Here is a 13,077-nt window from a genome sequence, read left to right on the forward strand (position 1 = left end):
GCTCAGCTGCTGCGGAACTGTGAGGCAGAATAAAAACGTTATGAACTAAATCACACAATTCTCCAAAGGCCGCTTCCCCCGATCCATTTTTAATCAAATTTACTTGATCACAAAAACGTTCTATATTGGTACACTTTTTGAAGTTACTTTCACTCAGCCTCAATTTACTAAATTGAAATTCAATTATGTCTGCATCATTTACCAATGGAGGAAATTGGTCGAGTAGCGGCAAAATTGATACATCAGTGTCAGAAAGAACTTTTTGTGGTATAATAATTTCAAGATGTTTAATATCTTTTCGATTGAAACCGAATATTATTTTCATGTGCTAAATGCTATGATTTAAGTTTGGCTACCTTTCCATATTTTTGCCAGCCACTTTAATATTGGTCACCGAATAATTGAAATTTGCAAGAAACCGCGATATTTATTGAAGCGTGCTTTGACAGGTGATTAGCCATGCCATATTTGAAGATCAGTGGCTAGACGTGTTCACACTTTTGGCAGCTGTTGCCAATCGGCATTATGCGGAATATCGACATCGTCATCGTCGACGATCGTTAGCGCATCAATAAAAGCGAAGGTACACAACATGCGTTCGCCGGCAAATGCGTCACGTCGTCAATGTCAAATAAAATTGAACACGTGTATTTGTATGACAGCTGTTACAGACGACGCCGTTACGAATGCGTTATCGCAGTTGCCATCGAAAGTAAACCAACAACAACGCTACTTTTCTCTTGCGTTCATGCGTTGTGAACGGTTGACATTTGAAATTTGCAATGAAAAATATATACAACTAAGCAGCAAAAGAAACACTTGAAAATAAAAGCAGAGCTATGGAAGAAAATTTAATTGAAGAAGTAAAGAAATACAATGCAATTTATAAAAAAAGTAGCATGGAGTATCGGAACAGAAAGCTTAAAGCAGAGACCTGGGAAAAAGTTAGTTTGGCAATGAATATTCCAGGTAAGATTGAGATTGCAACTACGATGTATTTATATACTTAATAAAGTATTTTATTTATCCATATATACATTAACATTTATAGAATCAATGTGCATGACCAGGTGGAGAAGCCTACGCGACAGATTTGTTAAGAAGTACGCAAAAACCATGATGCAATAATACAGGTGTTATCAGTTGGCAACTTCTCGCTCTAATTCCGCCATATTGACTGCCTTAGGTGAGACAGTGTTACTTCTTTAACAATTCTTTGCCTAATAATATAGTTGATTATTATTTTTTTTTTTCTCAGTATAACATTTTTTTTCTTAAAAAGGTATTTTATCTTATTTTATTTCATTTCATTACGAACATACTATAAAAAAGCAAATTTTGTTTAGGAAAAAATTTGAAATTTTATATTTTTCCCCCAAATGGGGCTTAATTTCTTCCCGTTTTCTTCTCGTTCTACTGAGCTAAGGCAGTGTCAAATCGAGCTGTCACAATTGATACCACCTTGTATTATTGCATCATGCGCAAAAACCCAGCATGCGTCTGGTAGCGCTGCCGATGTGCCCGATACCGAGTGGCACCTTTACTCGAATTTGATGTTTCTACGCGATCAAATTAAACCAAGGAAGTAAGTAAAACGTTTCACTATCAGCTTTGTATCAAATTTCTTGTCAAGAATTCATTTAAAATTCGTATTACGACTGTAAGTGCATGAATGTACAAATAAATACGTTATTATTTTTAGAACAATGACAAGTTTGATGCAGCCGCTGGTAGATTTTAGTGAAGAGCTTACGGAGGATGAAAACAGCGCTCCCGATCCACTCAATGAAAACAGCGCTCCCGATCCACTCAGTAACGTTGGTGCGGAAAATGAATACTTCTGGAACTATCCCGATGCTTCAGTAGCTGTAAGCAAATGTGTTTTTGAAACTATCGTTTTGGGTTAATTTTAATAATTTTATTCCGTAAACAGAATGTTTCATTGGATAATTCAAACCAAACTCTAGCTGGTGGCGAAGAAACCTTACTCGACACCACTCGTTCAAATACTAAGGCTTGAGATGTTTCATTGGATTATTCAAACCAAATTCCAGCTGGTGGCGAAGAAACCTTAATCGACACCTCTCGTTCAAATACTAAGGCTCGAAAACGAAGTTACCCCAATCCGGAAGAGTTTGGTGATTTTTTAAAAAAAATTACCAATATCGTCGAGAAACGGTTTTGTTCGAAATCCAGTCCAGATCAGCACGATGGTTTTTTTCAATGGTGAATGAACTCTTTTCAAAAATGGGCGAAGGAAAAGTGCAAGAATCAAAAATGTTTTTCCTAAATTATTTGCATGAGCAAATATTATATTGTAACCCGAGTTCTCCCTGAAAACGCTCATATATTTTTACGGTAAAGTGGGTCAAAATTTCGATAACATTTCGTTTTGAGTATTAAAGTAGTTTTAAGATTTGTTTTTGTTAATCACCTATGTATATGAAATCTTTTCGTTGTGAGTATTAAAAGTAATTTTAAAATTTTTGTTAATTACCTGCATACATATATACACTAGACTGCATCACTCCCCATACAAAAAAAAAATCGGCAATATTTTTCCACTAGAATTATAAAATCTATTATATTTTAAGACTTCCGCCAAAATATTTTGGAATAATATTAAGATTTACGTGAGCTGGACCGATTTGAAAATACCTCCAAAAATTTAGTTTTTTAGTATTTTTTGAAAAAATCTCCTCAGATGACAAAACAGTTTAGGCTTTGAAAAAATTGATTAACAATATTTAAAAAAGATTTCAACGGAATTTTAATGAGATATTTTATGCTGTTTTTGAACTTTTTTCAAAGATTGGTTTAAGAAAAACATTAATAACTCAGACAAAACTTTACCATTTTAGACTTATAAGGTATCACTGGAAAGGTATTTTCACGCATTTTTTATTTCTTTGCAGATAAACTCATTCAAAGTATGAAAGAGAAACGTAAGGTGAACAAGCGTCATTCCGAGTTAAATTAAGATGTGTTGATATATGTGAAAAACAAAATTTGGACGGGAATGAGTTGTTTTGCAAAGAACTATAAAGGGCGGGAAAATACCTTACCACTGATATCTCATAAGTCAAAATCGGTATAGTTTTGGCCAAGTTATTCAAGTTTTTCTTAAACCAATCTTTGAAAAAAGTAAAAAAAAACAGCATCAATAATCTTATTATTATGATTCCGTTCAAATTTTTTTAAATTTATTTTATATAGATTTTTTAAGCTTAATCTGCTTTGTCATCTAAGGGGAGTTTTTTCAAAAAATCCTTTAAGAAACTATTTTTATCCATTAAAAACTCAATTTTTTAGGTATTTTCAAATCGGTCCAGCTCACGTAAGTCTTAATATTTTTCCAAATATTTTGGTGGAAGTCTTAAAATATAATAAATTTTGTAATCCCAGCCGAAAAACCGCAACTTTTTTGGGTGATGCAGTCTAATGTACACCTATGGCCAAAATAATAGAAAAAAATTAAAACATTATCAAAATCAACTGGATTTTTTTGCAACTTCAAACTTTCACTTTGTTATGCATAAATTTAATGAGCTATAATACTTATATATTTTTTTAATTATTAATGAAAATTTTGATGACAATTTGTTAAACTTTTCTAATTTTCGTCCAAAGTTTGAAATTTGGATTAACATGGTGTTTTATACTTTTTATAAAAATATAAAAACATGAAATAAGCAAGAGACAAATTTTCAAAGCTGGTCAAAATGTCATGTTTCTATTATTTTTGCAAAAGGTGTATATAAATATATTAAATCTAAAACCTGAAAAGCTTTCAAGCAAAATAGATCTCCAAAAATAAAAATATGCACATACATTATTTCAGTTAACTACCAAAACTATTTTTTTTTTATAAACAATTGAAAAATTACAAAATAATATTAATTGCCATGTAATTACTTTTATCTTTTATTTAATAATAGGTATTCTGCTAAGGTGTCTCTTAGCTCAAAAGCATTTCGGGAAGAGTTTTTTGACGAAAACCTTCTTATTGCTCGAAGTGAGGTTGTTTCTGTTCTCCACAGACCTGGACGTACAATTCCATCAGCCTCATTGTCTATGAATGATGGTGGGCAATATGACCCGTCATTCATTTTTAAAAAGTTGTGCAAAACAACAGCTGCACCAACAACTTTTTCCGCCGATTGTGGAGACATATTTAGGGTACCGCGTAAAGTTCTCCACCTTGCAGTCAAAATACCAAAGGTATTCTCAATTGTTCTCCGTGCTCTAGACAGCCATTTGTTAAAATTTTCTCGCTCTTCTGATAGACGTAGACCAGGATACGGCCGCATTAAAAACGGCTTTAACGGGAAAGCAGCGTCACCCACTAAATAATGTGGAAAGACGACATTGCTATTTGGTAGCAAAGCATTTGGTGTTAGCTCTAATTTTTCAGAAAATAAACGCTTTCCTAACGCTTGAGTAAGCGAGTACGCCACCATCACTTTGGCTACCAAATGCCCCAATATCCACAGCCGTAAATGTGTAATTTGCATCGCAAATACCCAGAAGTACAATGCTATATGTTCCTAAAACAATATATGTATATAAAAAAAAGTTCGAAAGAAACAATATGCAGAAGTACCTTTGTAGATGTAATACATGGATCCCGAATTTGGTGGGCACGTCATACTGACGTGCTTTCCGTCGATAGCTCCGATGCAGTTTGGTAAATCCCACATATTTTGGAAGTCCTCAGCTATTCTTTTTTCATTCATTCAAATTGGGCTGTGAAAGATAAAACTGACTTAGTTCTTGCCAGATGATGTCACATACTTCCATGACGATTCTCCGTATAACAGAAGCGGACATTCTGAACGTCAACGACAGGAATTGCCTGCTGGTACCGTGCGCCAAATAACTAATGTAAAATTGTCCGCTACTATTTAATAAACGTAGAATTTAAGCATAGACATACACTGGAAACTTACACTAATGTCAGGAAGAGACGGCAGTCTGGTGGAATAGCTCTCGCCGAATTTTTCTCCAACTTATGTTTCAAAAGGCTGAACAGAACATCAAAAATTGAAGGTTGCATCCTTGTAGCCATAAAAAACTGATCAGGATCCTTCTTTTTTAAGCTTTGAAATGTGGATGCAAAGAATCCACTCACATTTCTTTGTAAAAATAACTCGCGCACCCACACACGCTTGTTATAAAAGTTTGCCGCACATATAGCCATGTACACCAACTGAAGAAGGTCCAAGAAATCCCTAAATGTATTGTAATTATTCATTTTTAGTAATCCTTTGAAATCAAAATGTTCTGGTTATTCTTAACAGCTGTTTTTTGTTTACAAAAGAATGTGCGGCACAACGCAAGGTGTGTAACAGCAAATATTTTAGTGTCGTCAGCGCACCAACGGATCAACGCAATGCCGCAGCAATAAAAAGTATGTACCTTCGGTTTAAAGTGGCTGACGATGGCCGTATCGTCACTTTTACTGACGATGACGATATTCAACATAGGGCGGAATATTCATCAATTAAATAGAAAAATAAATAAAATAAAACTTTTTAATATACAACGCTTTTATAAATGGACTAAAAGGTAGAAAATAATATTTCTCAGTCCCACATAATTTGTTTTGATAACTTTTGATTTTGAAATTTTAGCAAAAGTCATTATAAACAATTAATAACATTGAAAACGAAAAACGTGGAGCGCATGCAGTACAAAGCATTCGATTTCATTGACAATAGTCAAACTACATAACATTCTACAGCGAAAGTACAAATTTTAGATCGATTTTAAGCGGTCGTTATTAATATACCCACATAAATACATATATTACTCTTCAATTTCAAATTAGGCCTATTACATGCGCCCCACGCTTTTCATTTTCAATCTCATAAATTGTTTATAATGACTTTTGCTAAAATTTCAAAATCAAAAGTTATCAAAGCAAGTTCTATGGGACTGAGAAATATTATTTTCTAATTTTAGTCCATTTATAAAAGCGTGGTACATTAAAAAGTTTTTTTTTTTTATTTATTTTATACTTTTTAGTCTTGTCTGTATAAAATTTTGCAATAGATACTAAAATAATTCAACTTGCAGTGAAAAGAGAACAGAAGACTATGCAAGCAAAATGTTGTTTGCTCACATTTAGTATATCTCCTTCGCTTTTCTCAAAAAATAGTTTTTCGGATATCGTAAATTCGTCCTCTATTATATCACATAAGAAAGGGTTTATGAAGTATGCAAACGTACATTTAAATAATTTCAAATCGGCTAATCTTTTGTTTTAAATCTGCTTTTTAATCATGTACAATATTTTTTTCTTGCCATGGAAAATTATGAAATATTCTTTTATTGAGATCATGAATAAAAAGACGTAGTTTTGTTTCAAAACTGAAAATAATTTGCGACAAATCAAAAAAAAATATATTCTCCTTGCAGAGACAAATTCAAGTTTTGAAATGTTCCATCATATCGGTAAAGAACATTAAGACAGAAAGCCTATTTTCATTCTCCAATTGCGGGTAATGCTCCTATCTCAATTGGCCTACGTGTATATAAAAAGCATAAAATAAAAAAATAACACAATGGAAAAGAATGTCCGGCAAAGAAATGTGTATTTTAAAAAGTAAAAAGAGCAAAATTTTCTAAGCAAAGAGAAAGTAAAAAGAGCCGCTAACCGCTAAGCAAAGGGCCGCATTTGGCTCAAAGAACCGCGTTTGCCCACCGTTGCCCTATGATCTCCATCTGGCGAATTGGCAGAAAGGCTTGCAACGTTAGTGTTGGTGGATATGTGGACGGACATGAGCGAGTACTAACTGTGTCTTTTACTTATGTTTCAAGATGCCACAACTTTTTATTCAAATTTAAAAATCTAAATATATGCCCATATCGAAATATTAAGCCTTAAAACGACGTTAAGATGAAGTCTCTACGATGAGCTGAACCCGAGATATAACGAGCTGAAGAAGTACATGATTAGTCAGTATCACAAAAAATATCCAAACTTTGACAGATCATATCTCCGAAGAAAAAATAAAATAAAAATAAAATCCTCGGATATGTGTTAGCTCATTTCACGTATAGAACCCATTAAGATATTTTAAGCAAATTGAAAGTGTGTCATCAAATTTCGTGTCCGATATGACAGCCTGCATGTCAAGACGAACGCGCTGGACTGATCTTTTTATCTTCAACTCATGCAGCGCCAGACCGACTTTTTTAACATCCCTAACAATACTTATGACGCTTTCCAACATCGAGCTCGTGTATTAAAATGCTGTTCCCATTTTGAACAGTGTTTAAAGTTGTCCGTGCTACATTTTTCGGTTTCAACGAATCATACAACACTGGCTTGGGGCACGTGTTGCGCGGCCTATGGGTATATGTACATATGTATGTGTGCATAATACCTCATATCTCAACCGCCTGCAGCGACTACATACACTCGCGTTTTAATTTTATTACTGCACACCTAGTCCACACATGAACATAAATGATTTTGCCACCAAAACACCACATGCACAATTACTGACACACCCCCTAGTGAAAGCAATATCTGTCCGTGCACAGCTTTCAGCGCACACACATTGTAATGTACTCGCACGAATAATTCGGCGCACATATTGCACAAATTTGTTCTCTATAAATTTTATAAACAAAACTCACCGAACACGCAAAAATCGAAGAAACAGGCATTCAACATGAAACGGAATGAAATTTGGTGTTCGTTATTTGGCTCTGTTTCGAACTTCAAATGCTCGAGCTGGAGATTGCAAATGGTGGTGGCATAGAATATGCTTTGTATTTATGTAGACATATGTATGTATATGCATGTGCCCAATTGTCAGATTCCCTGTAGGGAAACCCCGAACTGGTGAACCAAATTTATAGTGCCATACTAGATCTCTATCGCCAAAAACGAACCAGTCCGATACTTTTACTTTGTACTTTTAAAAAACAATTTTATTTTTACGAAATTACGAATTTAGAACTGATTCGAAACTATAGAAAAAAGGATGCAGAACGAACTAGATCTCATTTTGAGCTAGTTCGGGACTACCGAAAAAGGGTTGCAGCGGGGGGCTTGTTTACTCAAAATAGATTTTTGCTTGACGGGTTTTTCGTTCAAATACGCTTTCAGTCTGCACTTTGCAGATGCTTTTTCATAGTTTGGTATTACAAAACTAAAATTTATGTTAACATTTTAGCATGTTGGGACCTTCGGGAATCTAACCAATACAAGCAAGCGCTTCTGCAACAACTACAGCCAATAGTATGTAAACCTATTTTCAAATGCCCAATTTCACTGAACTAAAGCAACTGAACGATAGGTAATGCAGCGGGGGAGAACTTCCAATTCCTATCACATCGCGGTGTTAAATTCGTTGTTTGCATGCAAAAGAGATTTATCGCGAACTAGTAGTGGGTCTAAATATACTAGAAGCGCACCAGTTCAGAGCTAGAGATTTTCCCCACAGGGTTGCTGTACAAGCAGTGTTGCCAGAACTTTTTGGGCCGACCGGCTAAATTGGCCAAAGAAAGTGGCTAAAATGTTTCAACTAAAATTAACATGTTTTATTTAAACAAATGACAAGTTGAAATACTAGTATAAATAATAAATCTATAAAACAAAACAGAGACTAGTATTTCATTACAAAATATTTGTAAATATATAACAAAGGAAGCTGTCGTTATACACACGTAGCTAAGCTTTACAGCAGAAGTCATGTTTGTATTACTTATTTAGAAAAACAAGATCAATTACAAACTTATTAGGGGTATTCTCTGAGTCTTGCAAAGCCCTTGCACGGTGCATGGATTGCACGGTTTGCAAAGCTGTCCCATACGAAAACCGGTTTTTACCGTGCAATCCGTGCAATCTGTGCACCATGCAAGGGCTTTGCAAGACTCAGAGAATACCCCTATTGCGTTTTCTTTTCTATTGGAAAAGTTTGCCTTCCGAAACTGTTTGCACTAGATTATGTTTTGTCCTTCAAAATTACTAGTATATTAGTAGAAAGAATTGCACTCTCGCTTAGTCGAAGGGCAATATTTTAGGAAATGAACACGAAGCTGTGAAAGGCTGCGGCAACATTATTTATATCGAAAAAACAGGTCGCTTTTCATGCTTTTAACAATTAAACTATTTAATATTACTTTAATGTCCATATATTCGAAACGTTCCCATTTTTAATGACCTTTCTGCACATGCCTGATACAATTATGCACAGCTATTGTCTTCTCAGGGCGTTTTATTTTATTTCGTTATTTTCTAAGTGTTGCGAATAAAACTTCACACTTAAATTTAAGACCATCGTAAACAATTTTTATGAAAGATATCCCAGCTACGTCCTTCTTTGGAAAAAATACAGTGTTTTTTGGCTGATTTTCCCTAGTTTATTTGACCTTTAAATATGGACACTTTTTCTTTGTAGCACTAGCCTGGACATGGGGTCTGCGGAAATGAAATGAAAGCAATTCCTATTAAAATTGATAAACAAAGACTACGAGGGTGATAAATGGATCTTAAATAAAAAGATTTAATGTTGAAGTAATTCATTTTTATAGTAAAAAGCCAAAAAGTACTATCAAAGTTAACAGATATAGCTTTTTCAGTCTTCTTCGGCATGAGATCACCAATATTAATCTTTTTTATTCTTCTCAAAGTAAAATTAACAAAAATCCATATTAATCTTAAAGTCTAATAATAATAAATTAAAAAAATAATAAAAAGCATTTTATAAACCAAAAGAAAAAAATTACAACTGATCAATATTACCAAAATTATTGGCATTCCGATCAGAGACGCTTCGAAAATAGCATTTCTTCATCGAACAGCTTATTCGACACATTGTAAGGGTCATGACAATCCTCGACAATCACTCTTACGGAAGTTGAACGCGACGCTGTGTTGTGTTGGGGTGTTCGTGCCCTTGTTCATCACTCGATAAAACCGATTCCACCAGCATTTGGTTTATCGTTTCCACGAAAAGTGGATCGTCTACTGGCAATTTTTTTCTTGGCGGTGCATCTTTCTTTTTTCCCGACATTGTCTTCATGTCAGATGAACTTAGCACACTCTCTTCTTCCTTTATAAATGGAATAATCTCAACCAAATTTAAAATTTTACTCGTATGATAAATGTGGGCATGGGTGTAGGATATATATTTACATGTATTTAAGTTTATTTTAAAGTAAACATATTTTAATGTTTAAACATTGAAAGTTTATTTATTTATAATCAAAATTTTTCTTTTTCACTAACAAACAAATTCATAGAACAATAAATTGGGCTCCAAGAATTTAAACAAGTATAAAAACAGACAGTTAAAATACCCTACAGTGGGGTTTCACAGACTCCGTCAGAACTTTGAGTAGACACAACTTACCTAATAAATACTGAACGATGAAACTTCCTTCAGCGACGGTCATTTGACAACCATATTTGAAGCTAGCAGGACGCTCGGCAGTTTGCTGGGAGAGAATAGCGCAAGTCTCGGAAATTTAAAAGCACGGAACGTCTGTGAGACCCCTTGTACACAGTTAAAGGTTAAAGTCTATTTTTTTCTTATGAAAATAGAGCTGATTACTTAGAAAACACCATTTGGATTTACCAAACTTCAAACTTTGTGCAAAAATTATGAAAATTGTAACTTTTTATTAAATTTTAACATAATATTTATGGTGCAAATTTTAAGTATCTATGACCTACCGTTGATTTTTGGCATTTTTTGTATGACGGTGTTAGCCATCTTTTCCATACATATGTTCTACCATTTTTTATATAGAAAAAGTGCGGAACACCGTCAACAAAAAGATTGCCAAAAATAGACGGCATGTGCTAGTTATGTACTTTAAATATGCTTTTTATTGCACTAAAATTTAAAATTTTTAAAGACGCTGATTAAAAAGTTAAAAAATTTTGATGAAAATTTACAGAATTTTCATAATATTTGCACACAGTATGAAATTTGGATTTAAACGGCGTTTTTTCATAAACAAAAAATTAAATTAACTAAAGAAAAAAGCGTTTTAAAAATATCCAAAACTTGCTAAAATGTAATGTCCCAGTTTATATGTATGTGGATCACTGTATATTCGCTTAAAATAAAAATCATTGAAATCCTCCCAGTATTTTAGGACTTTTCGAATTAAAAACATTGTCTTTCAATTGTATATAACACAGTCCAACATGATATTTTTCTCCGAGATTAAGCTTGTAATTTCTAATAGATTTTGGGTCGCTAAATTTGTACAAAAGGAAACTTATATATTTTAATTTTAAGAAAATAAGGCCAATAGCAAAATCGGCTAAAAACGTTTTTTTTTGGCAAAACGGCTAACAGCTCGGCTGCCAGCTAAACCAAATTGTCTCCGGCTATTATCCATCGAAAGCGGCTATATCTAGCCGGAAAGCGGCTAAATTTTGCAGAGGATGGCTAAACTGGCAATACTATATACAAGTTATAGTAAGGAAACTCGGAACTGAATGCAATACGAAACAACACAGCGATGTAAGGAGGGAAAAGGGCTTAACTGAACTGAAACTGACTGGAACTATGCTCGGCGCTCGATGTTCGGCGAAAAGAGATAAAGCAATAAATTCTGTCAGAAATTTAATTTGATAATAAATCTTCGCTTCTAGCGTTTCGGAATTTATTTTGGCTCACATTCATACGCACTCACTTGCATGAAGTACACGGCCGAAACACTCTGAAAAACACGCATGCACACAAGCACTCCAAACTAAACAAAAAATAACGACAATGCCTTGAGGGCATTGGATAAAGAAAAAATACGGAAAAAGTAAAAAGTAAGATTCGAAACGTGCGTTAATGTTGGTCATATGCGGAGGAGTAGCTCTGGCAAACATGACACTTATGAATGTACATGCTTCCCCGAAAGCGCTTAAGAAATCTGAAAAAGGGTACATACACCCAATCGTCAGGGCTTGTTAAAAAGGACGCGGGCCCATTGTCCTTTATGTGCCAGTCGCTCTCTAATCTGACTCATAGTGAACGAAGATACACTTCGCAGCGCGCTCAAGCACATATGAGCTAACAAGCATGCAAACACAATCACATGAGCCTGCCATAGATACATACATACATATCTACATACATACATACATAGGTATGTATGAGCTCGTTTACAAAGATTCAGATAATGTACTCACAGTCTACTACCACTAGGGGCGATGGAAATTCAAATGCATTGTCAAGGTAACACTTTCACCCAACCACTCCACACCACAGTGGGTCAGAAGACTGAAAAAGTGCCAAAATTGTTGCTTGAGCAAAAATCGAAAATCCCTGTAGTCAAATGTACTAGCTGTAAACTACTTCACAACTAGTATGAACCGCATGGCCAACTAGTCAGCCAACTATCTTTTTTCCATGCAACCAACTGGTATTTTTTTAACATTTTTCATTAAGTGTTATTAAAAGTAAAAGGTTTCAGGTACAATAAATATTATATTTTTACCATTTTTAATAACATTGAATATCAAAGGAAAACATTTTAGTTAAAAACAAAATGAATACTTTAGTTCATTTTTGAATGAACTAAAATAAAAATAAAAGTTTTCAATAAAATAAATTAAATTCATTAACTTTCCACATTTCAGTATTTTCTTTTTAAAATTTTATATAAGTAATAACTAATGTTTACAATTTGAGATTTGGACAAGAATAAAATGAATTATAATTCAAGCAGTTATTAAATATTCTTAATTTTTGTCTATAGTTTTCCTTGATGATTAATAATATAATTAAATCAAATAATTATAATCATGTAATTCAAACAAGTCAAAAATAATTGAAAATGGTCAACATTAACAAAATAATGATGCAATTAAAATTAATGAATTAATTATCATTTTTTGTAAGTAATTAATTGTTGCTCATTAAACGGTTATCCAAAACTATATGCTTTAATTAATAATCATTATGAATATTAATCATTATTTAACAGGTCTGGTATAATTGAATAAGTACTCGCCTTTCTGGTTTAACATATACCCAAATAAAAGTTATAATATTTTGTGTACTTTATTGTATTCAACTGTCGAAGTAAAATAAAACAGGGCATGAATAA

General features: G+C 33.6%; 1 pseudogene; it reads right to left on the reverse strand.

Annotated features, from left to right (window-relative positions):
- Nucleotides 1–3,227: 3,227 nt before the first annotated feature.
- Nucleotides 3,228–10,031, reverse strand: LOC118738348 (annotated as a pseudogene).
- Between the last annotated feature and the right edge of the window lie 3,046 nt (nt 10,032–13,077).

Source organism: Rhagoletis pomonella, unplaced genomic scaffold (genome assembly GCF_013731165.1).
Source record: "Rhagoletis pomonella isolate Grant_MI unplaced genomic scaffold, Rhpom_1.0 Rhpom_scaffold_00004, whole genome shotgun sequence".
Taxonomy (NCBI): Eukaryota; Metazoa; Arthropoda; class Insecta; order Diptera; family Tephritidae; genus Rhagoletis; species Rhagoletis pomonella.